The 26,908-nt window shown below is 49.3% G+C and overlaps 1 protein-coding gene across 4 annotated transcripts in view; it reads left to right on the top strand.

Annotated features, from left to right (window-relative positions):
* The window catches only part of HMG20A (high mobility group 20A), a 194,620-nt gene that overhangs the window by 131,767 nt on the left and 35,945 nt on the right, over positions 1 to 26,908 (top strand). For 3 of the 4 annotated variants that reach the window (XR_010305318.1, XR_010305319.1, XR_010305317.1), the window contains one exon: positions 4,992 to 5,069. The exons of the other annotated variant lie outside the window; for it this stretch is intronic. The gene's annotated coding sequence lies outside the window, so the exon portion shown is untranslated. The remainder of the gene's footprint in view (positions 1 to 4,991; positions 5,070 to 26,908) is intronic. 4 annotated transcript variants of the gene reach the window in all.

Below are 26,908 nucleotides of genomic sequence, written 5' to 3'. Positions count from 1 at the left end.
AGAAGGTCCAGAGGAGGGCCACGAAAATGATCCACAAAAATGGAGCACCTCTCCTACAAAGACAGGCTAAGAGACTGGAGAAGCTTGGAGAAGAGAAGGCTCTGGGGAGACCTTAGAGTGGCCTTCCAGCAGCTGAAGTGGCCTACAGGAAAGCTGGGCAGGGTTGTGGTGACAGGACAAGTGGAAATGGTTTTAAACTAAAGCAGGGTAGATTTAGATTGGGTATTAGGAAGAAGTTCTTTACTATGAGGTTAGTGGAACAGGTTGCCCAGGGAGGTGGTGGTGGCCCCATTGCTGGAGACATTCAAGGTTAGGCTTGATGAGGCTCTGAGCAGCATGATTTAGTTGGGGATGTTCCTGCTTTTACTGCAGGGGTGTTGGACTAGATGACCTCCAGAGGTCTCTTCCAACCCAGTGCTTTCTATGATGAGATTCTATGATCTTTGCCCTTCCTTGACTGCTTGGGATGCTTCTTTGCCATGGACATTTGGTCTCACATCCATGCCTCCTGCCCCACCACCTCCTCTTCCATTCATTGAGTGTCTCTTGTCTCTAACACACGGTCAGAGCATGTTCTCAGTGATGCAAACACTTCAGCCTCTTAATTTCACCAGCACAATAACTGCCGAGCTGAATCTGCTGCTTAACTTGGCCGTTTGTGGTAGCTGAAGAGGAGTAGTTAGAGTGGCCTTAGCTGGCTGACTGCAGAGCCACTGCCCAAGCAGTCATAAACAGTGCATGCTTAGGAGCGGGGTAACCCAGGGTTTCACCTCCTCTTCTTCCAGCAGGCCTGAATGCAGTTTACTCAGGAGGCTAACGAGGATGTCAGGCTGCTGCCTTGAGTGAGGATCCAACTCTGATACAAAGGAAAGGCTGATCAGATGAAGAGGTTTCTCCTGAGGCTGTTTCAGGGGATCCTGGCAGGGCAGGCTCTTGGCAGCTTTAGCGCCGCCTGCTTCTGCCCGGGCTGCCTGCGTTCCCCTTCTTCCACTGCTGCCAGACTCCAGCACGTTTTTTTTCATTAGCAGTGATGCAGGCAGAACGAGGCCAATTACTCACTGCTTTATGCTTGCTGGAAAACCCACCCAGGACTGGTAATAGCCATTAAGTGAGGGTGCAGCTTTAACTACGTGCCATTACATTAAGTTTCAAGTTGATATATGGCCAGAGCAAATTGAATTCCTGCTGCTATCCCGCCTGACATTTGTTACATTACAATGCCTGCTCTTTTGTTTTTGAGTCAATAGCTGCTGCTTTCGAGAAATATGGATTATTAGAATTTATAGCCCGTCCTAGGCGTCTTCTCAAACACTCATATCCTTTCATCATTTCGTTTTGTTGTTATTCTGCCCAGCACAGTTTGTATTTCTTCAGGTTTCAGCACCTGGGACTCTTGATACTCGTGCTAAATCAATACCCTTTGTCCTCGTTGCCTTAGTATACACAACCATTTGTGTGATGCATGAATTGCAGTGGGTTTTCTGCCCGCGATAGTCATTTGCTCCTCCCGCTCAAGTGTTCCTTCCCCTGCCTGTGTGCGGGTCATGCTTTGCAGTAAATGGCATAGAATGGTTTAGGTTGGAAGGGACCTCAAAGATCATCCAGTGCCAACACCCTGCTAGAGGCAGGGACACCTCCCACTAGAACAGGTTGCTCAGGGCCTCACCAGGGAGCATCCACAACCTCCCTGGACAACCTGTGCCACTGTCTCACCACCCTCACTGTAAAGAACCCTTTCCAAACATCTACTTTGAATCTCCTCTCTGCCAGTTCAAACCCACTGCCCCTCATACTATCATTACAAGGCCTTGTCAATAATCCCTCCCCAGCCTTCCTGTAGGTCACCTTCAGATACTGGAAGGCCACTATAAGGTCTTCTCGAAGGCTTCTCTTCTCCAGGCTGCAAAGACCCAGCTCTTGCAGCCTGTCCTCATAACAGAGGTGCTGCAGACCTCTGATCATCTTCATGGTCTCCTCTGGACTAGCTCCAGGAGTCTGATGTCCTGCTTGTGTCACCCATCTACATTTGAATTCCTTTAGATGACAATTGCAGGCACCTGGCTGCACAGGGGCAGGCAATTCTGCTGGCTTCTTAGCAGCAGGTATCGCAGGTTGGGCACTATTCTGGTGCCTCCTGGAAAGTGTTGGTGTGCTGAGTCTGGACAAAATCCACCTTATGCTCTTATGTTCATATCTTCAAAATCAATCCTTTAATGCAGCCTCACCTTCTCATAAGGCAACGTGAAGGACCTCCAGAGCAATAAAAGGGCAAAAAAGGCCTTCAGAGTTTTTGTTCAGCTGTCCTCGGGTCAGTAGCAGCTGAAGTTGTTGTTCATCAGTTGGCAGTTCTGAGGACCTGTGGAACGGCTCCAGTCTTTCCCACAGACAGTTCTATGTGACTGGAGAGGAGACACTCAGGCTGGTCACTTGGGTCCAACCCTTCAGCTTGAAGTGGGTTTACAACAAGAGCAGAGCACAGTCTGTGCTGTCACTGCATCTGCTCTGCCTTTCTGTGCTTGTGAAGATGTTCCCAAGGCTGTTGATCTCATACCTTTCACATGTGCTGGATACTGTAGCAGGCCACCAAGGTACACCATAGAGATCTGGGTTTGTTTATGCCGGCCCTCATCTGCTGACACTTCTGCACTGTTCCTCCTTTCCTCTGCTGGCTGTGGGACTCCAGGATGTGCAAGGACAGCAGAGTTGTATGTTCCCTTTGAGTTTGTAGTCCTTAGTCTATAGTCAGGGAATGCAGGAAGGAGATAGATGAAGGAAAGGAATACAAGGTGAGGTTAGAGAAAGGGAAGGCTTCACCTGACCAGTCTACATCTCCCACACAAGAGGGAAACCTTTTCTCTCAAGCCATTACCCATCTTCCAGGCATTCTTCTCTGCTCTGTACACTGTCAGTGACCCATTCATTTCCCAGCTCCCTCCTGGTCCTTTCCAGCTCCAGGGCCATCTCATGAGCTGCCTCACCTTCCAGCCTTCAGCTCAAGCTACCCAGTTTCATGGCACTGTGCAGCAAGCTGCTCTACTGCTCCTCCACACTGACACCATCCTGCCACAACCATGTGGCTGCTCCCCTGCTGCCATCCAGGCTGTCCAGCTCCTGTGTGGAGCACAGCCCCATGCCCACCTGTGTGCTTGGGAGGTGACAATTTAGCCTAGTGCCACGTCCCAGAGTGATGAGTGTGGTTTTGAATGTCTCATTGAAACGTTGGGCAAATCATTCTGCCCCAAAGGGAGACATGTTTGATGCTGCTTCAGAACTGATCTGCAGAGCATGAACCTCCCTCCCCGTGGTGAGGAGAGGCACTGCCACTTCCTCCTTTGTCTCTTGGTTCATCTATTTATGGCAGTCTACTGGTTTATCTCTGCCACTGCTGCTCTTTGGGGCTCTCCCTTCCCATCCTGCCTGGGAAAAGAGAGATGTCAGCTGCCTTCAGGGTGTAAGTATTCCTGACAATGTATCTTCCATGGAAATAATTGGGAGTAATTCACCTATCAGTTACATTAACTGAAGTAGAGGCATGGAGAGCAGAACATAGATGCCCAGATCCTCTGCTGGACTGCTGTGCTTTGCTCTGGGGGGCTGTGGTTTGGGCATAGGCACGGTGGTCTTCTGCGCTGAGCCTCAGCGCTGACTTCCTCCAGCTTTGCTGTAACATCACTGGAAGTGGAATCTAACGCACCTGGCTTCAGTGAACCAGTCCTGCATCTGACCTTGACTGAAGGCTTTCAAGTCCACCCCTAAATCCCTTTATATTCCCAGTGCAGCCTTTTCCATTGAATGAGGCTTCAGACCTTCAGACGAAGCACCCACATCGCAGGCCCAGGAGGCAGAGCCCAGCAGGGATGTCAGAAGGTCCTTCAGAAAGCCTGTTGGCGCTGGTGGCACGTGCCCCTGCCTTCCTTGAGATAGAAATGCTCCTGCACATAAAGATTATTTACATTCCCAGCCCAAGCTGCCAAACACTCTTAAAATGCGCTAACGGCGCCTCTCTCTTTCTGCTGCGCTTGCTGATAAAGAGCCATAAACAAGCTTGACACATTTATAATAACCTTTCTCCCCTCCCTCTTCCCTCTCCTTTCCTCTTCCTCTCTCGCCTCTCTCCCAGGCTGCACCGGGTACGTTTTTATCCCACTGCCATTAGCTGGGATGTATTGTTTGATGGGGGAAAATAAAACCTTGAATCTCCTTTTATTTTGATTTTTATTTTCTTGTTCTAGTGGCAGCTGCTTCAAATGCCAGCAGTGGATGTTTGCCTGCAAAATTTTGTTCCACACAGCTTTTTTTTTTTTTCCCCCCTTCTCTACCACCCCCCCCCACCCCCCCAACCTGATTCATTTTCTTTCCTTTTCTTGTGTCTCCCTTCTAAAAGGTCAGCTTAAATGATGCAAGGATACCTGCTCTTGCAGGTTGTTTTTATCACTTATCGGCCCATTCCAAAGGCCATTTAGTCTTCTAGGCAAAGGTTGTAGCTTTCAGCCTCCACTTCCCCTTTGCAAAGGAAAAATGGATGCTGCATTCCGAGGTATATAAATTAGCTACAGATATAGATATAAACCAGAATGCTAAGCCATCTGCAATGAAAGACCCTTGTAATGCCTTTGTCTCCGGTCTGAAGAGGTCTCGAGTTCACCTTTTTTCACATCACCTGTTCCTCTTGGAGATATTGATGGAAGTGCCACCTCTAACGATTCCTTCTCATCCTGTATTGATGGTGCTGTAGAAAGGCTCACTTGCTGCAGATGAAAGGCAGTGGGGAGCAGTCCAGGTACAGGCAGTGCTCAGGGCTGCTCTTGAGCCTCTTCTGTAACTCGTGGTTGTGAGAGGGTTTGTGTGCAGTGGGCATGGGGGCACAAGGGACTGTGCTTTGGGGCATGCAGAGTCACAGTGTGCCTTCTGGAGCCATCCAGATGCTCCTGGCTTTTCAGTTTTGTAACCCTAAATGATAGGGCACATATTTGTTTCATCTTCCCTTGCAGTACTGACCAGAGGATGAGAAATGGACGTGGTAGAGCAGGCCTGCAGTTGCTCAGCCCCTGGAAGTGAATGAAGCCCTGGTAAGTTTGGCTCAGCTGCTGACACTGGGCTAGCCTTGTTTAGGGATGTTCCAGTCCAGGACATCTGGCAAGTGTGTAAGAAAACATTACCTGAGATGTGGCTAAGACAGGGTGAAAATCTGCCTCCTTTCTTCTCATTTAGTCTTACTTCCATAGTATGTGTTTTGGGGCATGTGCATGCATGGCTCCTGGTACTGCCAGGGCAATAATCGTGGTGTGCAGGCCTGATGGGGAGTCCCTTTCAGTGCTTCAGTATTTCAGGTCAGACTTGAGGAAAAGGATTTTTATGATTGATATATTCAAACTGTTTGTTTTCCCCTTCACTCGGTCTGTTCTGTTGTACGTGCTCCATAAATTCTCAGGGATGTGGTTGCGGATATGGAAATCACACTGGAATAATTGAGTGGCCTAATTGCAAAGTATATGATCTTCACCATTGCACTCATCAGCTATTCCACCACACCTCATAGAGGAGGGCACTAATTATGAAAAGCTGACACAAACTTGTACTCAGCAGGTGAATCCAGCCAAATCCAAATCTGATGAACTGATCCCACAACCCATTAAGCCCTCTTGCTGGTGTCTGATGTAGCCAGAGACTGAAGAGGCTGGAGGAGGGGACAGTAATATAGGAATGATAGATCACAGAATCAATGAGGTTGGAAGAGACTTCCAAGATCATCCAGTCCAACCTATCATCCAGCCCTGTCCAATCAACTAGCCCATGGCACTAAATGCCCCATCTCAGCAAGCCTATGAGTGAAGCAGACCTCACCATTGTTTTGTTTTCACAGCCTATCATCTAATTTTTCTCATTAAAATATTCCAGCTAGCCTCAAACTAGCACACAGCACAGACAAAGCTGGGACCATATTACTTTAGTACCACCTTGACCCTATACATCTGTTCTCTGGGCCTCAGCTCTGTATTTTGCTCACACATTTAATCCTCTGTGGTCCTGGCTGGAATTCTGTCAGAACAGGCCTGTGCTACTAATCCTGGGGTTTGTGTCTGGACTGGGGGCTGCTGCTGTCTAAAAAATAAGGGAGCAATGAAGTGTCCTCTCTAGTATGACAGAAACCCCTCATCACCCCAGCCATTTTTCTGTGTATTAATATTCATTTTGCCCTAATGTGGGATGAATACATCTCAGTGTTTGGCCAGAGAGCATTTGTCATTTTTATGTCACACTCACAGAATGCATCAGGGTGATGAATTGTGTATTTTACCATAATAGTAGACAATACAGCTCAGTATTTCATCCGGACAAGTAGCAAGTGTGAGGCAAGGAGACAGCCGCTGCTGGACAAGGAGCGAGCTGAGGGAAACAGGGATAAATTAAAACATATTAATCTGCAGTGAGAAGCCATTTCTCCAGGGAATTAAAAGCAGCAGCCTTCACCACTTGGGGAGTTGCCCTATTAGGCTGCTTCAGACAGGTTTGGCCAGGAGGTGATCTGGATGTGATGTTGAGTGTCATGAGTTTGGCCATCTCAGTCATGCAGATAGCAACACCCGTCGCAAAGGGCAGCACCCAAGTATGCTGGTGCCTGGGGCAGCATGGAGGTGGAAGATCATAGAATCAACCAGGTTGGAAAAGACCTCCAAGATCATCCGGTCCAACCTAGCACCCAGCCCTGTTCAGTCAACCAGACCATGGCACTAAGTGCCTCATCCAGGCTTTTCTTGAACACCTCCATGGATGGTGACTCCACCACCTCCCTGGGCAGCCCATTCCAATGCCAATCACTCTCTCTGTGAAGAACTTCTTCCTAACATCCAGCCTACCTGAGGTGGTTCCAGGTGGGCTTGGTACCTGTTGCTAGATGTGTGATGGGAGGTACCATTGTGTCTGTTTGCAGAGCAGATCAGCTGTAAGGTGAGGTGCTTCTGGGTGCTGGGAGGTTGGGACAGAGGGAACAGCTTCTTGGAGGATCTGTAGGATGCCCACAGAAGAGAGACTCGGAAGCAGAGAAGGAGCCTCAAAGGCAGCCACTGGAGTGATGGTTCCTGACTGAACTTTTCCCTGTTGCTTTGTTAGTTCCTGTGTTTTGCCCTGGGTGCTGATGTTTAGTAATTTAGACCAAAGGGATCTAAAGAGTTGCTGTAAAGGGTAGTTGAAAAATCAATGGATGTTAGAAAGGGTCAAATGATGCCATAAAGAGATTAACAGCAGCGTGGAGAGATAATATTCCCTTGACTGCAGAGCTGGCCCTGAGAGCTTTATGACAGGGAAGGAAAAGAGCAGAGGCGGCCCAGCACCTCTCCCTGCTTGGCTTCTCCCCATCCTGAAATCTCAGGACTGTTTGGGGAGAAAAGGGGCAGGACTGCTGGAAGCATTGAGCAGGGAATGGCTGTGGAGATGGGAATGAGAAGAGACAGGCAGGTTGGCCATGCTGCTGCCTGATGAATTCTCCTTCTAATCCAGACAAAATGCTGCTCCCTCGACAGTCACTGCCAAATCACTCAGGAGGAGATGACTTACTCAGCAATCAGCCACAGGTCTGGAGCACAAAGGTCAGGTTTTACAAGGGTCCCTTGGAAGTGCATGGGGGAAACATGGCATGGCTGTGTGTCCAGGAGGGATTGGACCTGATGCCAGGGCAGGCAGTGTGCTAGCTGACAGGCAGATCCAAACCCCATCAGTATGGCCTCCTCACTGAGCTGGGGAATAAAATCAGGAGCACGGCCCAAGGGAGCCGAGGGAAAGATGACATTTGGCTGATCACCAAATGTCCTTGTCAAGAACAGGAAAATTGCTCTCTGGGGATTTCCTTTTTTGTTTCTTTTTCAACTGTTCTTCAGTCCCGTGGCATGTTCTGGGCAGTGACAGCAGCCCCATGTAGGAACACATTGCATTCAGAGGCCCTGTCTTCTCCTGTCTCACTGCCTCCCTCAGTGGGGACAGGGAGAATGAAGCACTGGCATGTTTCACTTTGAAAGCATATGTCTTGATGGACATATCTCTGCTCAAGGTGTATGGACGGGCCATTGCTTTCATGTGTGCAGTTGGCTGGGTTCATGGAAGGGGCATGAAGGAAGTGAAGAGACCAAAACCCACAGTGCTGAGGAAGGGTTGCCTGGGAAATCTCAACTTGACCTTCCTAGGAAGCTTTTCCCTTTGGGGAGAAGCCAGAGGCAGCTTCCTCAGAACCATGCTGATTCATGGGGATCCTGGGCAAGAGCCAGTGAGCTGCACACTGGAGTCTTGCTTCAAAGCATGTGCAGTCCCTATAGGCACAGCTCCTTGGCAGTTTGTGGCAGGATAAACCCAAGTCAGATAATAACAGTGTTGTTTTCCTGGCATCACGTTGTAGATCTTAGTGTCACAGGAAATTAAAAATCACATCCAGAGGTACTTGATGTTTCCTGGCTGAAGGGTCCTCTCTCTTGGGTACTTGCAGATGGCAGGCCTGGCTGCAGCCCAGAGGGGACTCTGGGGCCTGGTAGGGAACCCTCTGGGGTGGAAAGAACACAGGAAGAAATTTGGTGCTGCACTGAAGTGAATGAATGTGTGAATCGGTATGTCTGGAAGAGACAGTGGGCTGATGTGCTATATTAGCAAGGCTGAAGGGAAAAGGGAGAGATGGCTAACCCTTGGGAAAAGATGACCTTGATCCACAGCCCTCTGAAGCCATGAAGGCATCTGTTTACTGGAAGAGACAGCTGCCATTTTATGTGGGAGCACTCAAGTCAACATGTGCTGAGAGGACTGCACATGCTGAGCTCTTTCTGTTGTTGTGCTTGGGTGGCTTTTGGCCAGCGTCAGCTCAAAGCCTGCTTTCCCCCAGGAGGAACCTGCTGTGACTCTCTTGCCCTTGCCCAGAGGGACATTTTTCTCTTCTGCTTCCTTGCTAAATGTAGCAGAGACCCTGGTGGCCATCAGGATGCCTAGTCCCTCCCAGGGAAGCGTCGTCCCTGCTGGGAACACAGCACTTCAAACGAATTGCTCTACCCTGGGGGCAGAGCAGCCAGAAACTCTGGACGGGGCTTCCAGCCCCTGCTGTGAACCAGCACTTTGGCCTTGGGTCAGTCTCCGAGGAAAGCAGTCTTTTACTGATGGACTGCAAACTTATGTGTGCCCTGGCTTTGCTTTCTGCCATACCACCTCTTCCCTTTCTCTGTTCCTTGCTTTACTGTGCTGTTTTATCTCGCTCTCTCTCGCTGCATTCATGTTTTTCCTGTAGCTTGTGTCTGATTCTCCCTCCCTTCCCATTTTTTCCCCTCTTACATGTCCTGCTGGCCCTGGCCTAGCCCTTTTTAAGACTTTGCTCCTGCCTGACACCCAGGTGACAGCAGATGAGAGTAGGGTGCTGACACGAGCTTTCTGTGCTTGCTTCCACCGGGGCTGGCTGCTGAGCCTGGGTGAAGATTATCTCTGTAAATGAGTGAAAGAAGTGTATTGATAAAAGGATTCAGCTAGACATATTTTACTTCATGTATTTATATCTTGCCACTCCTCCTCTCATCCCCCTGCACAAGTTGTGGAGCATATTGTGCAGCAGCTGCTGCAGCTGTTCCAGGGAGCAGTGGTGACACAGGGATGGGGAGGACTGTGCAGAGAGGTTCAGCAGCAGACAAAGAGCATAGGTGGGTGCTTGGGCAGGGGGTGCAAGGAGCTAAAGCAGGAGAGTGACAGACTCCACTGTGAAAGGGTCAAGGATGCAGTGAGGCCAGTTTGCTCCTCTTCCTAGGTAACAGTCTCCTGTAAGTCCCTCTTTTCAAGACAGGGACCCCTGCAGAAATAGGGTCATGAAGCTGAACTTGGAGCTGTTCAGAGCCAGTGCCTCACAGAATAACAGAATTACATCTCATTGGAATAGACCTCAAGCATCATCCAGTCCAACCCTCTCAACCCAGCACTGAAGGGTCAGCACTAAACCATGTCCCTAAGCACGAGGTCCACAAGCTACTTGAGCAGTTCTGGGGACAGTGACTCCCAAAAGGGCACCCAGAATGTCTCTGGGCAGGTATTGTTGTGAGGAAACCCCACACATCACCTGGAGGCCCCAAGAGCACACTGCAGAGGCACAGCACCGTTCCCACGAGGAGCTCTCACCAAGCTGGTCCTGCAGAAGATCCCTGCAGATGCTTCTGGAAGTGGCCTATTCTCAGCTGAAGTTCAGTGTCTGCTAAACAGCCTACAACACACAGACAACCTAGTCCTGTCTGGGAACTTTGCAGAGTCCTGCCTGCCTCTGTGGCCTTCCTGAATTCCCATCAAAGTGGGGAGCCAGGGTGACTTCCAGCCCTGCTAGTGGCATCACAGATGGATAGGGCTCAAATCAAGCCAGGGGCTTGGAGTTATACAAGGCAATTTACCCAGAATATTCCGGTTTTGATATGCCATCCACCTCTAAGCTCTTTGGCATGGAGGCAGCCTTATAGGATTGTAAACTCTTCCCGGATTGAGCCTGGGAGGAGCAAAGCTGGAGATGATACTGCTGGTTTCTAAAGGTCATCTGTGTCAAGGCTCTCTCAGTTCTAGTAACTGTAAGAAGCCAGAATCCAAATTCTGGGCCTGAGAAGGTGCAATGTGATAGGGTTTGTGCTGATAAAACCCACCTTTGGCTTCTCCTATGTCATTCCCTGGCTCATGCCACCCTGTGAATGGTGTCCAAAACCGTCTGGGAGAGTGTTGACTCATGCAGGCCAGGGAGCATCTTGAGCAGCTATGATGCAGTGTCTGCAGCCTGCACCCTGGTCCTGTTTTACTGACCCATAGAGATCTCTCCCAAGACACTTTTGCAGGATAAAAGGTGCCTTGGAGACTCACAGAGTGGAGCCAGGCACATGAGCTTTCTCTGGAGTGCTGCTCCCTAGCAGCACAGGGTCATCACAGCAGGGACCAGGAGTGAGGGAGCAGGGAATTTGGATGGAGAGGGAAGAGTGATTTGTGGCAGGCTGGGAAGCCTCAGCAAGCAGGAGTGGAGGCAGGAGGACCCTCCTGGTCTTTTCCCTGTAGTGTCAGTGCTGGCATGACTGCACTGTCTCTGCCTGTGTCAGCAGGAAGAACTTGGAACCCTCCATCTCGCAGAGTGCTGTGTGGAGACAGATCAGCTGCTGTATTTGTGTGGCTAAAGAGACCCAGGAGCACAATCATTCAGGAAGTGAAACACAATGATGGCAGCTTTTGGGCCAATACCTTCAGCAGTCCTGGGCATATGGCAGCTCTTCAGGCAGGTGAAGGAGCTGCTAAAGCCGTGAAAAGTGGCTGCATATTCCCCACGCCCTGGGAGCATGAACTAGCCCTGGAGAGGGACAAGAGCTGCAGGGTGATAAGGGAACTTAGGAAGTGCCATCCTGGAGGTGGCACTGCAGATATTTGCCTGATAGGCGTTTGGTGGCAGCAGCACCCCTTGATTAAATCCTGCCATTTGTTCTGCCTCATGCTGCAGCTGCAGAGCAGCTGATGGCTGCTGGGCTAGTTGTGCTTTTGGACCTCAGCCTCCACCACTAAAAATGTCTCTTGGGGCTTATGGCCATCAACAGAGGCTGTGGATTCTACAGGACTCACCAGCTATGACCTCTGTGAGGCAGTCCAGGGGCTCAAGGCCAGTGTAAGTGCTCTGCCTTCACAGCATGGGGCCAGACCCAGAGGTCCAAGCAGAAGCAACGATTCTATCTTTCCAAGGCATTTGTGAGATGAAGCTACATCAGAAAGATCCTTCATGGCCTCTTGTCCATCACTGGAGGACACAAGCCAGATGAGTTGCCCAACTTTCCCTGGAAGGTCACCTGAGGGCTAGACACCTTCTCACAGCCTAGCACAGCTCCACCTAAAGTCAGAGTGATTCTCCTGAGCTTGCTCTCACTCTGGTGGCTTCTCCTCACAAATCCTTTCTGGCATTTGCCTTTCCCTGCCTCCTCTGCTTCACCATTTCTACCTTCCCTTCCACCAGTGCCCTCGATGAGCAGAGTGAGCAATCCAGCATGGCCCAGTTTAATATTCCAGAGATCTTCACAGGCTGATAAATGAGAATGGGAGAGGGAAGGAGGGGGTGGGAGCCCGGTGCATGGAGGGGTGGTGGTGGGGATACAAAGCCCTGAGCCTGTATTCAGAGCAGCAGAGATAACAATAAGCGAGAATAATAGTCTAACAAGTCGGAAATGTCACAGGCGATCTGGTGCCATTAACACAACATGGATCTGAACTATCACATAATTAGTTTTTGTGCCTGTTGTTCTGATTTGGAGAGAAAAAGTATTAAAGGGAAGAGATTTTGGGGAAAAGGTGGAGGGGGGGGGGAGGGAGGGGATTGCAGAGGGGAGAGTGCCAGCAAAGCGAACTCATAAAAGGGCAAAGCCTACAGCCTCTAATGTTTTGGGAACAGTATAATAAAGCTCTATCTCCTTACCCATGGTTGAGGCAGAGATTTTTATCTGGCAGTGTGGGATAAAAAGAAATGAGAGCTTGAAAAGGGTAGATAAAATTGCGATTGATCTCTCTAGGACTGCCTTGCCTCCTTTTTAAGGCAGCTTGTGGGCCTCGTGAATCGCTCCACCGCTGAGACACACGAGCCTCATCCTTTCCCATGCCACCTCGCTGAAAGATGAAAACCCTGATGTTTTCAAGGCTTCTTTCCCTATCTCTTTGTAACCCAGTGCACACACCCCATGCTTGAAGGCTGTGGAATGACTTAGAAGCCGTCTGTCCCCTGAGAGCAGGCCTAATGCATGGGTGTTGTGGGGACCCCCATCGCTGCTGAGGCATGTAAGCTCCCCTGCCTTTCAAAGAGGCTGCTCTGAACGTTTGGCCTTGTGAGCTGCTGTGTGCCAGCAGCTGCTGAGTGCAAAGCTCCTGCCTCTGCCTGCAGACTCTGCTTCTTGCTGGTGATGTTTTGTGACTCTGAGGGATACAGGCATGATCAGAAGAGGCAGAAATGCCCAGATCTCAATGAGAAGGGCACTGTTTGGGGACAGTTGTATAAAGGTTGGAACAGGAGTCTTCCCAAGGGCATTAGGAAAAGAGAAAGCAGTAAATATCAGATGGGATAGACATTGCCAGTCCATTCCTGCCCCACTGCCTGCTGGAGTGTGAGTACCCTGGTGTGGATGCAAAACTCTTGTGAGACTTTGTAGTTGTACCAGCTGGATGGGGTTCAGAGCAGCTTTAAATGAAGAGCAGGACCCTCTGGCTGGCTGGGGCAGCCCCACAGCCTCTCTGAGTTTGAGCTCTCCTCATTTTCTGGCAAGAGCTGCCCCATTCTGTAGGGCCCATGGACAGGTGCACTTTAAACAAGGGTGTTGCACACTTAGGTCCCTACTCTGTCCTGGAACAGCTCAGTGTTTTCTCAGTCAGTGAGATGGCAGAGGTGGGAAGGATATGCTATGCATGTTTCATTTCAGATGTTCCCCTTTCTTCATGCTTTTTCCAGAATGCCCTTTAGCTCTGGTGCTCACTGAGGCACAAAGAGCAAGTCCTTTGCCTCTTGCTGCCATGAGAAGGCTGGAGCTGCTTGTACGGAATGAAGTGTGGATTTTGCTAACTCCTCTGGCAGAGAAACCCCCTTCTCCACCTACTGCCTGTACAGTGCCATGTGTGAGGCTGATGGATGCCTCAGTCCTGCTGGTGTGGACAGGCACTAATCACCCACCAGTGCTTTTCCAGGCAGTGTTAGCAGAGAGGCCAAAGACCACATGGTGCATAGACACCAGAGATGAATTTGCCAGGTTGTTCCAGGGACCAATTTTCGGAGGCCAGGTGGGAAGGATGTTTGTTCCTGCTGCTTTCTCTTGCCTTGTCGCCATGGAGCAGCTTCACACCCTTCCCTAAGATAGCCTTTCCCTGGTCTCTCCTATTGTGGGTGAACGGAGAGCGGAGGAGATGTGCTAAGCACAGATTTGGATTTCAATGCATAATGAAGCTCGCTGTCTCTTTTTTTGTGTGTGTGCCAATTGCTAATCACTTTCAAACATATTCTGGGAAAGAGGTAGTTTAAAACAAAAGCAGCACTCGGGCTCCTCTGCCAAAGGCATAGACTGCTGTGTCCAACTCCTGCCTCTGGAGGATGCCTGTTGGATTGGGATTCAATTAATTTGGCCCCAGCGGATTCATCGCTTTGGTCGCTAACAGCCACGTCCTGACAGCGGGCGCGACAGGAGTGGTGATCTATTGCTCACCGCTCCGGCCACCGGTGACAGCAGGCTGCTGTCACTGGAAGGCTGTCACCTCCAGAGCCAAAGCCTTTCACAGGTGGTGAAATGGGGGATTTGCAGGGGGCTGAAATGCAGCTGCCTCTGCGTTTGCAGGAGGAGTGAAAAGTATTCCTGCACCTTGCTAACACTGAGGAGTGGTAAAGATCAGGGCCAGGGAAGAAGCAAGCTTTCCTTCACTGGGAAGGCGAGGCTGCAGCATCAGTTCTTTCTTTGGCTCTGAGACAAACCTTAGCCATTCTGATGGAGCATGTGTTCTTCCAAAATTAAACTGACCTTATTGCTGTCTACAACTACCTGAGGGGTGGTTGTGGCCAGGAGGAGGTTGCTCTCTTCTCTCATGTGGCCAGCACCAGAACAAGAGGACACAGCCTCAAGCTACGTCAGGGGAAATTTAGGCTTGAGGTGAGGAGAAAGTTCTTCCCTGAGAGAGTCATTGGACACTGGAATGGGCTGCCCGGGGAGGTGGTGGAGTCATCGTCCCTGGAGCTGTTCAAGGCAGGATTGGACGTGGCACTTGGTGCCATGGTCTAGCCTTGAGCTCTGTGGTAAAGGGTTGGTCATGATGATCTATGAGGTCTCTTCCAACCTTGGTGATACTGTGATACTGTGATATTTCAGCCTTTGCAGCCTGCCAGTATTTATAAAATAATAATAATAATAATAATAATAATAATAATGCCCCACAAGAAACAAACAACAACAAAAAACCCAACAATGATTGTTTTTCCCCCCTTAGAGAAATAATTTGGAACAAGGTGTTTCAGGCTCATCAAAAGGCTTTACTTTCATTTCCTAGCAATTGAAAAAGTGTTGAACAGCCTGTGTGACATGAGTGTGTTCTCTGAAATGTGTTGATTTCAATTAAAATGGAGTTAAATATAAATATATATATACACACACACATATATATAAGGGTTTTTTTTGGTGGTAAACAATGCTTTGATGAAACATTTGTGATCTGTTCTAGTGAGATAGGCAAGGCCTGTATTATATATTGGCCTCTATCCAGAGAGTGAGACATCTACAGCTGCAGGAGGTATAGGGAAGCTTGCATGAACAATGCTATCGAAACAGCCTAAACCATGCAATGCCTGTGTCAGACATCAATGTAAGAATGAATTTTCTTCTAGCAGTTTGCAGGGAATTTTATCAGAATGATGCAAGCTCACTGATGCCTAAAGCTTTTGCTTCTGTGTTTTATGACTGGTTGCGATCCTACCGCGTCCACCTCTGTGTGTGTGCACCATTTAGAGTCACTGCAGATGTGGTCAGAGGCTCAACCACATCAGATGCAAATTCATAGAATCATAGAATCAGCCAGCTTGGAAGAGAGCTCCAAGATCATCCAGTCCAACCTAGCAGTCAGCCCTGTCCTATCGGCTAGACCATGGCACTAAGTGCCCCTTCCAGTCTTTTTTTTAACACCTCCAGGGACAGCAACTTCACCCCCTCCCTGGGCAGCCCATTCCAATGCCAATCACTCTCTCTGACAACAACTTCCTCCTGACATCCAGCCTAGACCTCCCCTGCCACAACTTGTGACTGTGTCCCCTTGTTCTGTTGCTGGTTGCCTGGCAGAAGGGACCAACCCCACCTGGCTGCAACCTCCTTTCAGGTAGTTGTAGACAATAATGAGGTCTGCCCTGAGCCTGCCTTCTCTAGGCTGCACTGGATGATCTTGGAGGTCTCTTCCAAGCTGTTTGATTCTGTGATTTTTGGATATCTCTTCTAGCCCTCATCTCTTTCCTCAATGTGAAGTTAGATTTTGGTAGTGGACTGAATTACCCCAACCTTGTAAGCACAGGCAGGCTGATGGGCGTGGGATAAGGGCCTGCAGCAAGCTGTGCTGCCTGGTTCCAGCTCTACCCTGATCTCAGTGAGGGCTCTGGCTGGTGTAAAGCAAGTTAACTGCATGGAGAAGCAGGTTGTGGGCAGCTGTTTCCCAGGCTCAGAGGAGCAAAGCACACCTGTTTGTCCACATTTTTGGAAGTTGTATTACTAAATCTTTCTTGAGAAATGACCTCTCAACTGTGTGACTCAAAGAATAAAGAGAGAGGCAAAAAAACCACTTGTGCCACCTGGCTTGCAACCCTTTGAGGAGCAGCTCTTTGCCCCATATAACCATGAGGATTGGAAGCATCCCATCTTCTTGAGCTGATTCAGAAGAAGAGGTTAAGTACACTGCCTAGGATTCCAGGACCTGAGGACAGGCAATTCTCTGACCTCATAAAATCATGACTTGGCAAAACCATGTTAGCTGCAGGAGCTGCTCATGCTCTTAACCTGTATTTCTCCTAAGCCAATTAGGCTGAGTTTAAGTGAGGGCAGTAATGGCTGGGCACACTCTTTTGAACCAATAATGTAGGTGGCTGGAGCTGACGAGTGGCCTGCTAATGAGGGTATGACTGCCTTCTAGCCATGCATAGCTAATGACCCCTGTCTCCAGCAGTCCACAGCCAGGCGAAACAAAGAAATCTATTTCCACCAAGTGCTTCATTACCATCCCGCTACACTCAAATGAACAGCTCGCTTTGGTGGAGAGAAAGGAGAGCAACGTGACTGGAACATGGCTGTTTGGGACAGAGGTTTGCACTGCATCACCCTGCTTAAGCCTCTCTGCCTCCTTGGTGCTTGTTGTTCTTTCTCCTCCCTGCCTTTGCAGTGGTGCTGAGAGTGAAAAGGGTTGTGATATGTGCTGCAGGTTATGGTGCAGAGGAGAGGTGCCCAAAGCTAGAGGTGTTAGTGCCACAGTTTGGACTTGCCTACCTGGTTAGTGTCTCACCTCTCCTGCCTCTTCTCAGGGAGTAAAGCCCTTCTGGGTTTGGGAAGGGAGCTCTGCGAAGCAGGCAAGCCCCAAGATGAAAGGTTTGTAGTCCCTATGAAGCACAGAGGTTTCTGCAGGATTGGTCTTTGTCTGTTGAAACCATTTCCAAAGATGCAGGCAAATCTGGGCTCCTGTGCTTGGGCTGGGCTCTGCTTTAACCCTGCACAGGGCAGAGGGGAGCAGCCAGGAGTGTGCACCTCCAGAGCTGGAATGATCTGCTGAACTCCATGGGGAGGCAATCGGTGGCACTGGTATAAGCAACCAGGCTCTGAGTCTCTGTGTGCCAAAGGTCAGGTGTGCAGGGTCTGTGTCAGCCTCCCTGGAAAGGCTGGACTGGCTCTGTGCCTCTCAGTGCTCCCATTTGCACTGAAGGAGAAACTTCCTTGCTGTGAGGGTACTGGAGTCCTGCAGCAGGCTGCCCAGAGAGGTTGTGGAGTTGTCTTCTCTGGAGAGATTCCAAACCCACCTGGACATTACAATCCTGGGCAGCCTGCTCGAGGTGAACCTGTGTTAGCTTGGGGGTTGGTCTAGATGACCTCCAGAGGTCCCTTCCAACCCCTACTGTTCTGCGTATGATGGTGGTGGTGGGGAGAGGAGGGTAGGTGGGCAGGATAGGAAAATCTGCTGAAAAATGTCTTCCTTTCAACAGATTAAACTCTCCCTGCAGAGTTCCTGAGCAGCTCCCCTCCCACTTGAAATTATAAATACATTTTTCAGTGAGTTGGTGAAGAATTCAAGCTTTTTACTGTAAAGACCCCATCTTCTAACCAGCCCCTGTGAGATCCACACGTGGCAGTTGATTTAGCCTCATTGGACTGCTGTGGTTGGTAAAATGGATTGAGATGCCTCCAAGATGCTGAAGAAATATAAATGATTGCTGTTAGGCTAATTTATTACTATTTAGCAGAGAAGGAATAAATTTTTAAAGGGATAATGGCAAATTAAAAATCCTATTAAGCAAATTTGCTTACCTAGTACTTGGTAACAGCTTGGGCGTGGATCCCACAGTTGCTTAAATTGCATCCACAACCTCACTCAAGCATGTGGGCCCAAAGAAATCTTCAGTCTCTGTGGGATCAAGAGCAGGGATATTAAATGTGAAATAATTGAAAAGATAACCTCCCCAACAAATCAGCCTTTCTGTGCTTGCCCCTGCGCGTCTCCTCCGGACTCGCTGCCTTTGCCTGGAAAGTGAGAATCGATGAGGTCAGGTTTACTTCTGTTTCTAGTCAGTGTCAAATGGGTGACCCCAGAGCAGTGCTGGTTCTGCAGGAGTGTGTATTGATCCTGCCTCTGATCTGCAGCACTTGAGATCAGCACACAAACCCACGCTGGGCTGAGAGGCAGTGCCTCCTGCTGCACTTCTCCTCTGACTCTGGGAGAGTCTGGATTTGGAGAGCTGGCTTCCGTCCTCCAGTGACTCTTCTGCTCTGTGCAATTCCCACCTTCCCTTTGAATCATAGAATCAAGCAGGTTGGAAGAGAGCTCCAAGATCATCCAGCCCAACCTAGCACCCAGCCCTATCCAGTCAACTAGACCATGGCACTAAGTGTCCCATCCAGGCTTTGCTTCAACACCTCCAGGCATGGCGACCCCACCACCTCCCTGAGCAGCCCATTCCAATTCCAGTCACTCTCTGTGGCAAGAACTTCCTCCTAACATCCAGCCTAGACCTCCCCAGCACAACTTGAGGCTGTGTCCCCTTGTTCTATTGCTGGTTGCCTGGCAGAAGAGATCAACCCCCACCTGGCTACAGCCTCCCTTCAGGTAGTTGTAGAGAGCAATGAGGTCAGTTCTGAGCCTCCTCTTCTGCAGGCTGCACACCCCCAGCTCCCTCAGCCTCTCCTCAAACTGCAAACTACTAATGCCTCGTTAAAACTCCAAGAATTAGTAGAAATCAATTTTGCTTTTCTTCAAGTTCTGGTTTGTATTGTAAATCAAAGCAATAATCTTTCTGCTCTCCTGGGTCACAGACTGGCATTAATTGTTTAGTTAGCTGCAGTTTTCCACGTGTACTGGTACAGGTAATGGAATGTACTCTTACTAATATAGTTTGCTGAGTCATTTGTGTGCAGGCTGCTTCTTTGCACGGGGTGCCATGGAGGTGGCCGTGGCTGCAAAGAACTAGCACGGGTGAGATGTGTTGCGGTGGGGAGAAGCAGCACAATTCCACCATGGTGCATCCACACAAGTCTGAGCAGACGTGAGCAGTGCAAAGCCAGAAGGAAGCCTCATCTCTCCAGCTGAAATACTGCTGGGGTCAGTAACCTGCAAAGAGAGAGCAGACAGTGAAGTGCTTTGAGCAGGGATGTGTGCCTCTGGTGTTTCCTTGTGCAGGCGGCTCGAGAAGGTCCCGCGTGGCTCCCTTGGTGACACTGGCAGAGCTGTTTGTGAGCCTTCAGTCTCGGCTGGAACAGTGTGGTTGTAAAACACAGCTCCTGAGAGCTCTACCAGCACGGAGGATGCATGCAGGCAGGTTGTGAGCTGTGTGTGAGGGCAGGAATGAGCTGCTGGAGGGTTTGGGATGAAAATGATGGTTATGGGGGGAGAATTTTAGCAGGCTTTGAGTAGCCCAAACCTGATATACTCTGGACCTACGCCCTGGGATTTCTACTCCGTGGCTGGCAAGGTCTGGCATCTGCTGAGATCCAGCTTTTAGTGTCGAGCCATCCTTATTTCCATCTCTTGGGAAATGAAGTTGTGCAGGAGGTAAAGAAACCACTTAGTGCAGGGCTGGGTTCTCATCATGGACACTGGCACTTTGCTTTTCTCCATGCCAGCCTCATCCCTCGCAGGTTTTGGTGCTTTGCTGGAGTCTTCCCCTCACTTGGTCTCCTCTTTGCATCTGGCAATCCAGCTGACAATTTGCATCAAGGTCTGCCCTGCCCACGCAGCACGGGGGGTTGGGGGGATGCTGTTCCCATAAGACCAGTCCTTACTAGCTCTTCATTAGCATCTGACTGGCTGAGGAAGGCTGCAGGGAGGCCAGAGGCGCTTCTTGCTCCAGGCACCCACTTGATTGTGCCTGGTCTGTCCATATTTCAGATTTGAGATGTTAGTGAATCCTCTGCATGTTCTTGTTGGAAATGACATGTGCTATAATTCCTGTAGCAAAAAATATACTTGTGAATGTGTTCCTCAGGAGATGTGGAGAGTTCAGACCATGGCTTCCAGAAATCCTTCCTCATTACTTGTACAATGACTTCTGTTTGTGGGCAAGTGCAGCTTCTCTGAGCACCCTCACTTTGAACTGAGCTTGGGGAAAGGTGAAGGGTTTTTGAGCTGAGTTAGGGAAAAAGTGGAGGGTTTTTGAGCTGAGTTTAGGGAAAGGTGGATTGAGGTGGGTTTTTTTTTGAGCTTGGGTGAAGGTGGAGGGGGTTTGAGCTGAGTTTGGGGAAAAGTGGAGGGTTTTTTAGCTGAGTTTTGGGGAAAGGTGGATTGAGGGGTTTTTTTTGAGCTTGGGGGAAGGTGGAGGGGGTTTGAGCTGAGTTTGGGGAAAAGTGGAGGGGTTTTGAGCTATGGGGAAAGGTGGATTTTTTTTTTTCCCTGAGCTTAGGGAAAGAAAGGTGGAGGGTGTTTGATCTGAGCTTGAGGAGAGGTGGTGGTGGTTTTCTGGGCTGAGTTTGGGGAAAGGTGGTGGGGTTTTTTGAGCTGAAGGGTGAAATTTTGATAGTCAAAACTTTGTTTCAGATGTACAAAGCAGTTCTACATTAATTTTTTGACCCTGAAACTAATCCTTCCTCTTGCATGTGACAGATTTTAGACCAATGCTTGCATGCTTTGGTACAGAAAATATTTTTCAGTTGAGGCCAGCCTAAAGTGCCTTTGGGAAGGGAGGTGGAGTCCTTCAGCAGTCAAGGATTAATAAAGCTTTGCCTGCCTCTCCCTTTGGTGCCAGCTGGTCTCTGCCTTACAGTTCAACAGCAGTGGTCAACCAGGCGAAGAGAAGAAACCACCTGAAGTGACCCACTTCAGAGCTTAACTAACTACTGAAAAATGAGGATATTTGTCCCAGCCTCTGCAATGTGATTTCAAATCTATCTCCAGAGGTGCTGGGTGGTGCCCACAGCCATGCTGTGGCTGCCTCTACCCGAAACTGCAATGCACTGTGATTGAGTTTAATACAAATCAATCCTGGAGATACTTTGTTGGGAAAGGAACACCTTCCTGTGAAAAGGAATCCCTCTTTCTATTTTTAGTCTGCAGCAGTGTTATCACAGGCTTCTTTGTGACTTGCAGTATGCTTTCATTGTGGTAGATCCACTGGGCAAAAAGTCTTCAAAACAGACTTTTTACCTCCTCTGCCACAGGCAGGTGTTAGCCTCCATTTGCAGGAGAGGAGAGAGAAGCCCTAGAGGGAAAGCAGGAACCTACTGGTGTCCTCAGCAGGCTGGAGGGGTGGATCGTTCTCTGGGACGTGGAGAGAGGTGGATGTGAGTCATGCCTTGCCCTTGTCATTGCCTTGTTTCCTGAGCCGTGCCCGCTCATCTTTCTGAGCACAGGATGTGGCTGGCTTTATTTGGAATGTTACAGGCATCCCTGTCTGAGTTAATTGACCAAGACAAATTCTGTTAAAAAACCTTGACGTTAATAATGAGATATAAGAGCTGGGAGGTAAAACACATGCTCTCTAGACATGCATTAGCACTACCCCTACCCTTCCAGACTCCTCCTGAGGTAGTATGGCAGAGAGCTTAGGTCAGTTAGTTTTAAAATTAACTTCTAGTCCTCAAGGCAGCCTTTAAATAGAGTATTTGAACTGTGACTATCACTAGTCTGTTTAGGCTGTTTAAGGGAGGAATGGAAGAGCATAGCCACAGAGAAATCTATAGCTGCTGGTGAGTGGGCTCATGACTGATCCCGGAGAGCTCAAGCCCCCAGGCACTGCAGATTGAGCTGGGATGTGGTGGTGCATTAGTTAGCACCAGGAGCGAGGATGCTCCTGTCCTACAAGGGGCAATCTCCACTTGCCGTTAGGCTACTGTTTGCAGCCCTCATCTGTCCAGGTCTCACCATGATAATGCAATCCAAATGGATGTTGTTTCTGCTCCTGTCACCTTGACTGTCAGTATGCTGTCATTGCTGTGCAGAAGACTCAGCCTCGCATGTGTCTGGAAGGACCAGCTGATGCTGCTGATGCTACATCAGTCCACCTGCAAGATGCAGAGCTGTTCCCTTCTCTTGGGGCAGTGAGTTAAGGCAAGGAGATACACAGGCTCTTTGTACAAAGGCAAGAGATCAATTTAAAGGAGGGGTGGAGGGGTGTGAATCCCTCAGATGAAAAGAAAAAGGGACACCCCCACCCCCAAACCCTAGACACTCTCCAAGCCTGGTAAATAAGGCGAGGCTCCTGAAAAAAACACCTGCTTCTTGGCTGGGGTACTGATGTGACAGTCTGAGCTGCAGTGACATGGGCCATAGCGTTGCAACATTAATGTGCCTCTTCTCCCCACTGACGGGAAAGGAAAGGAGTCTCCAGCAGGACTATGGCTGCTGTGATGCAAATCACATCTATTTCTCCAAGGAAGCAAAGTTGTCCCTGTTCTCTGCTTCCAGACACAGATATAAATTCGTGATGAAAAGATGCTCCTGAGGGCATCAGCACAGCAGCAAAAGGAATATCTTCATCTGCTTTTGGAAATGGGCAGAAGCTTGCTGCTTGGGATGGCTCCTGTCCAAAGTCACAGTGCTGTCCTGGTCCCCCTCGGGACGCCGTGCTCCCTTGCCTTTCCTGGTGATGTGTGCCTTGCAGGCAATCCATCAGCCTGCATCTTCTCTGAAGTGGCAGGGCTGCAGCCGTACATCTCTGATCGATACCGCCCAACCTTGACATGGAATCAGTCACTCGTAGCCAGCTCATTACTGCTGGCTAACCGTTTGCCTGCAGCAGCCCCGTGAAAGCCTTTCCCGGCTGCTGCCTAGCCACAACAGGAGCGTTTAGCAGCCTTATTTACATGCAGCATTTCACCGGTCCCTCCTTCCCCTGCTCACAGCTTGCCATCTGCTCCCGAGCCTCTGAGGAGTCGGAGGTTGCGGAGCAGGGACAGGAGCATCCTGCTTCTGCCTTATCTCTATGGTGACTGTGTGCCCTTCCTCGTGGTGGCTGGTCCCAGGTCTGCCTATTTTAGGCCTTGCCTGCTGAAAGCTTTTTTCTTTCCAGACAATTTTGGCATTGTCCTCTACTTTTGTTCTGGCTTTGAAGCTGATTTTAGCTACAGCAATTTTAATCCACCACGAGTTTCAGTCTTCTCATCTCTGTGCTTACACTCTCTGAGGGGCAGGGAAGACTCAGGATGCTCTTCCTAGAGAGCAGCTTTAAAAAGGCAATTTATTATTTATAAATTGGGGATGGATGAGATCTGGGAATGGAGTTCTAGAGAGTCTATTAGCTGGGCAGGTTGTGCCCTGTGTCACTGCAAAGATGCTTTCCTATATATCAGCAGCATAGTCTTAGACTTGACTCCTGACCTTGGTCATGAGCCATTAATGATCTCTGAAAGAAGAAATACACTGACACATGCACATTGGGGGGATATTTGGTACATCTGCTAGCATGCCATTGATTTACATGAGCAAGCTAAGAGTACAAGGTGTTTTTAAATGGTTTTTACTGAAACTGATGTCCAAATTCCAACCTTGACCTCTCTTTTTCATGAGGAGGAAGAATTTCACCCTGGGGAGCAAGGATGGCGAGAAATGGAGTCTGTGTGCAGGCAGCAGGGTTGGGGAAGCAGCTGGTCTGGGTGGGGAGGGCAGCCAGAACTGAAGGTGGAGAATGGGAAAAGGCAGTGGCACTGGCAATGAAGGGAGGTGGCATCTGAGATAAGAGATCTTGGTTATGTGGCACTACCAGGGGCCAACCTCCTCTTCCTTCTCATGCAGGCGCCTACAGGGCAGTGTTGTGGCAGAAAGTCCAGGCAGGGCAGCACCTGCATGTTTGCTGCTTTGCTGCCTGGTGTGATGTTTGTGAGCCTCCTCTGTGGTGTGGGACTCTCACTGGCTGGGACTACAGTTACACAGAACCCACATGCAGCCCTTCCCTCAAACTCCTGATGCCAGTATTGAGGATCAAACTGATGGATGTGCCGTCCTCACCAAGAAAAAGTGCTGGTTTTGTGAGCATTAACTAGCTCACTAAATTTCAAGTGGTTGTCCTGACTAGGGAAGGTTATTTTTATTACTATTCAAATACCTAGAGGGTGAGACTTTATTCTAAGATGTCTGGGGAGGAACCAGTAGTGCTGTAGAATGAATTGTGTTAAAGGTATCTTTACTCTGCTGTGAAAAAGGGGAGGGCTTGCCCTGGAAAGATTTTGGGCAAGGAATGTTTTCCAGTCTTGTGTCTAGAATCGCTATCTTAGGGTCTCAGTTTGCCTTCAGTGATGAGAAATGAGTGCTTTAATTTCCTCATCCGAGTGGAAGCAGTGTTTTGAGTATTGAGATACACTGTCCACAGCGTTTCATACCAGGGAGGGAAAGGCCCTCTGCCTAGGCTTGAGTTTAGTTGAGATTTGAAAACAGAGAAGCCTGGCAGCTAACGTTAGGAAGAAGTTCTTTCCACCACCAGAGTGGTGGAACAATGGAATATCCCTGGAGCCGTTCAGGGTCAGGCTTCAAAGAGCTCTGAGCAATCTGATCTACTTGGAGGTGTCTGATCACTGCAAGAGGTTTGGACTAGATGACCTCTTAAAAATCCCTTCTAACTCTATGCACTCTATGATTCCAATTCTAAACATTCTCCTTGTTATCGAGGTCTGTGGTCAAGCAGCTTGGTGGAGTCAGGGAGCCAAACCTCCATTAAGGATCAGGATCAGACATCCAAAGACCTTCTGTTCCCTGTAGTGTAGGACAGTCCTTGCCATCAGTGCAGCACGGACAGGAGACACCTGGATCAGTGAACCAATGTTTTCATGCCTGTGCCCTTCCATGCAGAGGTGGATACAGTGTTCCTGGGAAAGCTGGATCTCTTGGTGTGTTTGACAGGATACTGCCAGCCTCTCAGGATAAAGCTGCTTGTTCTGGTACTGAGACCAGGCTTCTGCAGGTGCAGTGTGTGCTTGTCCGGCTGACTGCTGCCTGCCCGTGCAGTTGGTAATGCTCCCACCAAGAGAGGGGTGCAGGCTGGAGCTGCACTGTTCTAGCTCATGGCATTACAGGAGGGGGTTGTGGAGGAGAGCCTTGGAATGCTGAAATCATGAGAGCACTTCAGTCAGCATTTGTACTCCTTGCCATGGCAGTTGTTGAAGTATGAGGCACAGTTGCAGATGAGGCTCAACACAGTGCTGTGTACTCGCCTTAGACCTCTTGTGATACTTGTCTTCTGTGTCCTGAAGGGCAAGGGCCTTCAAGTTCATCTGAAACTCTGTCCTTGCATCAGTTGCTAATGAAGGAGAGTTTTGTGTTTCAGGGTAATGTTTGTAGGCCTCTTTCTCCTCTTGATTCCAAGAGCTGAGTATATGGGTTCACAAGAGAGGACTTTGTGGTAGGTACTCTCCATTACTTGGAGGATAAAGGCAGCCTGAGGTGGCTTTGCAAAGCAACTTTTATGCAGCAAAGACTGCAGTGCAACCAAAGTTATTTACTGTCTTCCCAAAAACTTTCCCTTCTCTAAGCAGGGATTAGACATCAGATTGATTTCCTTTTGTGTGGGAAAAGTTGGAGCTTCTCTGTGGAGTGAAGCAAAAGTTGACTTGTTGCATGTTGCAGAATTTCCTGTATTTCATTTCCATTGGAAATGTTGTCAGGAAAATAAAACACTCCTCCTTGGCTGGCTGGATGGCATGAAGATTCAAGCAAAGCCTGGCTGGGGCACTTAGTGCCATGGTCTGGTTGATTGGCCAGGGCTGGGTGCTAGGTTGGACTGGATGCGCTTGCAGGTTTCTTCCAACCTGGTTGATTCTATGATTCTACTTGAAGGCTGTGTGCTGTGGCTACACCAGCACAAATAACATGGCACTGGGATTTAGTATTTGTCCTCTGTCTGAGGCTGGGGAGGTTTGTGCAGCACTGGTAGCTCGGGGTGGTCCATGACTTCAAGGTCTGAGCAACTGTCTGGTCCATCTCCTCAGCCAGACCTCAGCCCCCTCCGCTGCAGTAATCCAGATGCAATCAATCTGGCACTTTCAAATATTTATGAATCACTGATGGATTTTTCTTCTTTTATTTATTTTTTTTTAAGTTTGAAGTTGTAGCTTTCATGGAATTTGGTTTGATTAGCTGGAAAGTCAATATTTTCACTGTGCTGTGTCTGAGCTGCATTAATTCCAGCCTGGGCAGCAGCAATAACAGCACTGCAGTGCTAATGGCTCTGTCTGCAATGGTAGCACTGTGATGCCCTGTGATAATCAAATGTACCTTGTCCAGGACTGCATCCTGGAAGGCAACCTTACCTCTGCTGAGGCTGCAAGGACATGAGGACTAAAGCCTTGTCCTGAACTTACTGCATGAGGAGCTGTGAGGCTGTGGCCCAGCCTGGTGTGGTTGTGGTACATGGATTGACAAGCACTCAGGGATGCAGAGCATCTTTCAGTTAGAGCTTCTTGCATGCCACGGGGCTGTCATCCTGCTGCAGTCTAGCTGAGAGGTGACAAAAGGCATGGAGAACTGTGGCTGTGGCACTGTTGTCAGGATGGGATGAGCTGAGAACCTGGCATTAATTGTGTGGATCATAGGTGCCCTGACATGGCAGTTTAAAGGCAGCGAGCAATGCAAGGAGGTGTAAGTGAAGAGCTGAGCTGACTGTAGCAGTAGCACCACTAACCTGTGGCTTACAGCACTCAGTGGAGTTTTTGAGGTGAAAATACACTGCCTGTAACTTCTATTCAGCTCCTCGTGTGGTGCTTTAGCTGTGAGCTGA

Source organism: Pogoniulus pusillus, chromosome 17, assembly GCF_015220805.1.
Source record: "Pogoniulus pusillus isolate bPogPus1 chromosome 17, bPogPus1.pri, whole genome shotgun sequence".
Lineage (NCBI taxonomy): Eukaryota > Metazoa > Chordata > Aves > Piciformes > Lybiidae > Pogoniulus > Pogoniulus pusillus.
Note: the sequence above shows the minus strand (reverse complement) of the source record. Positions and strands in the feature narration are given on the sequence as shown.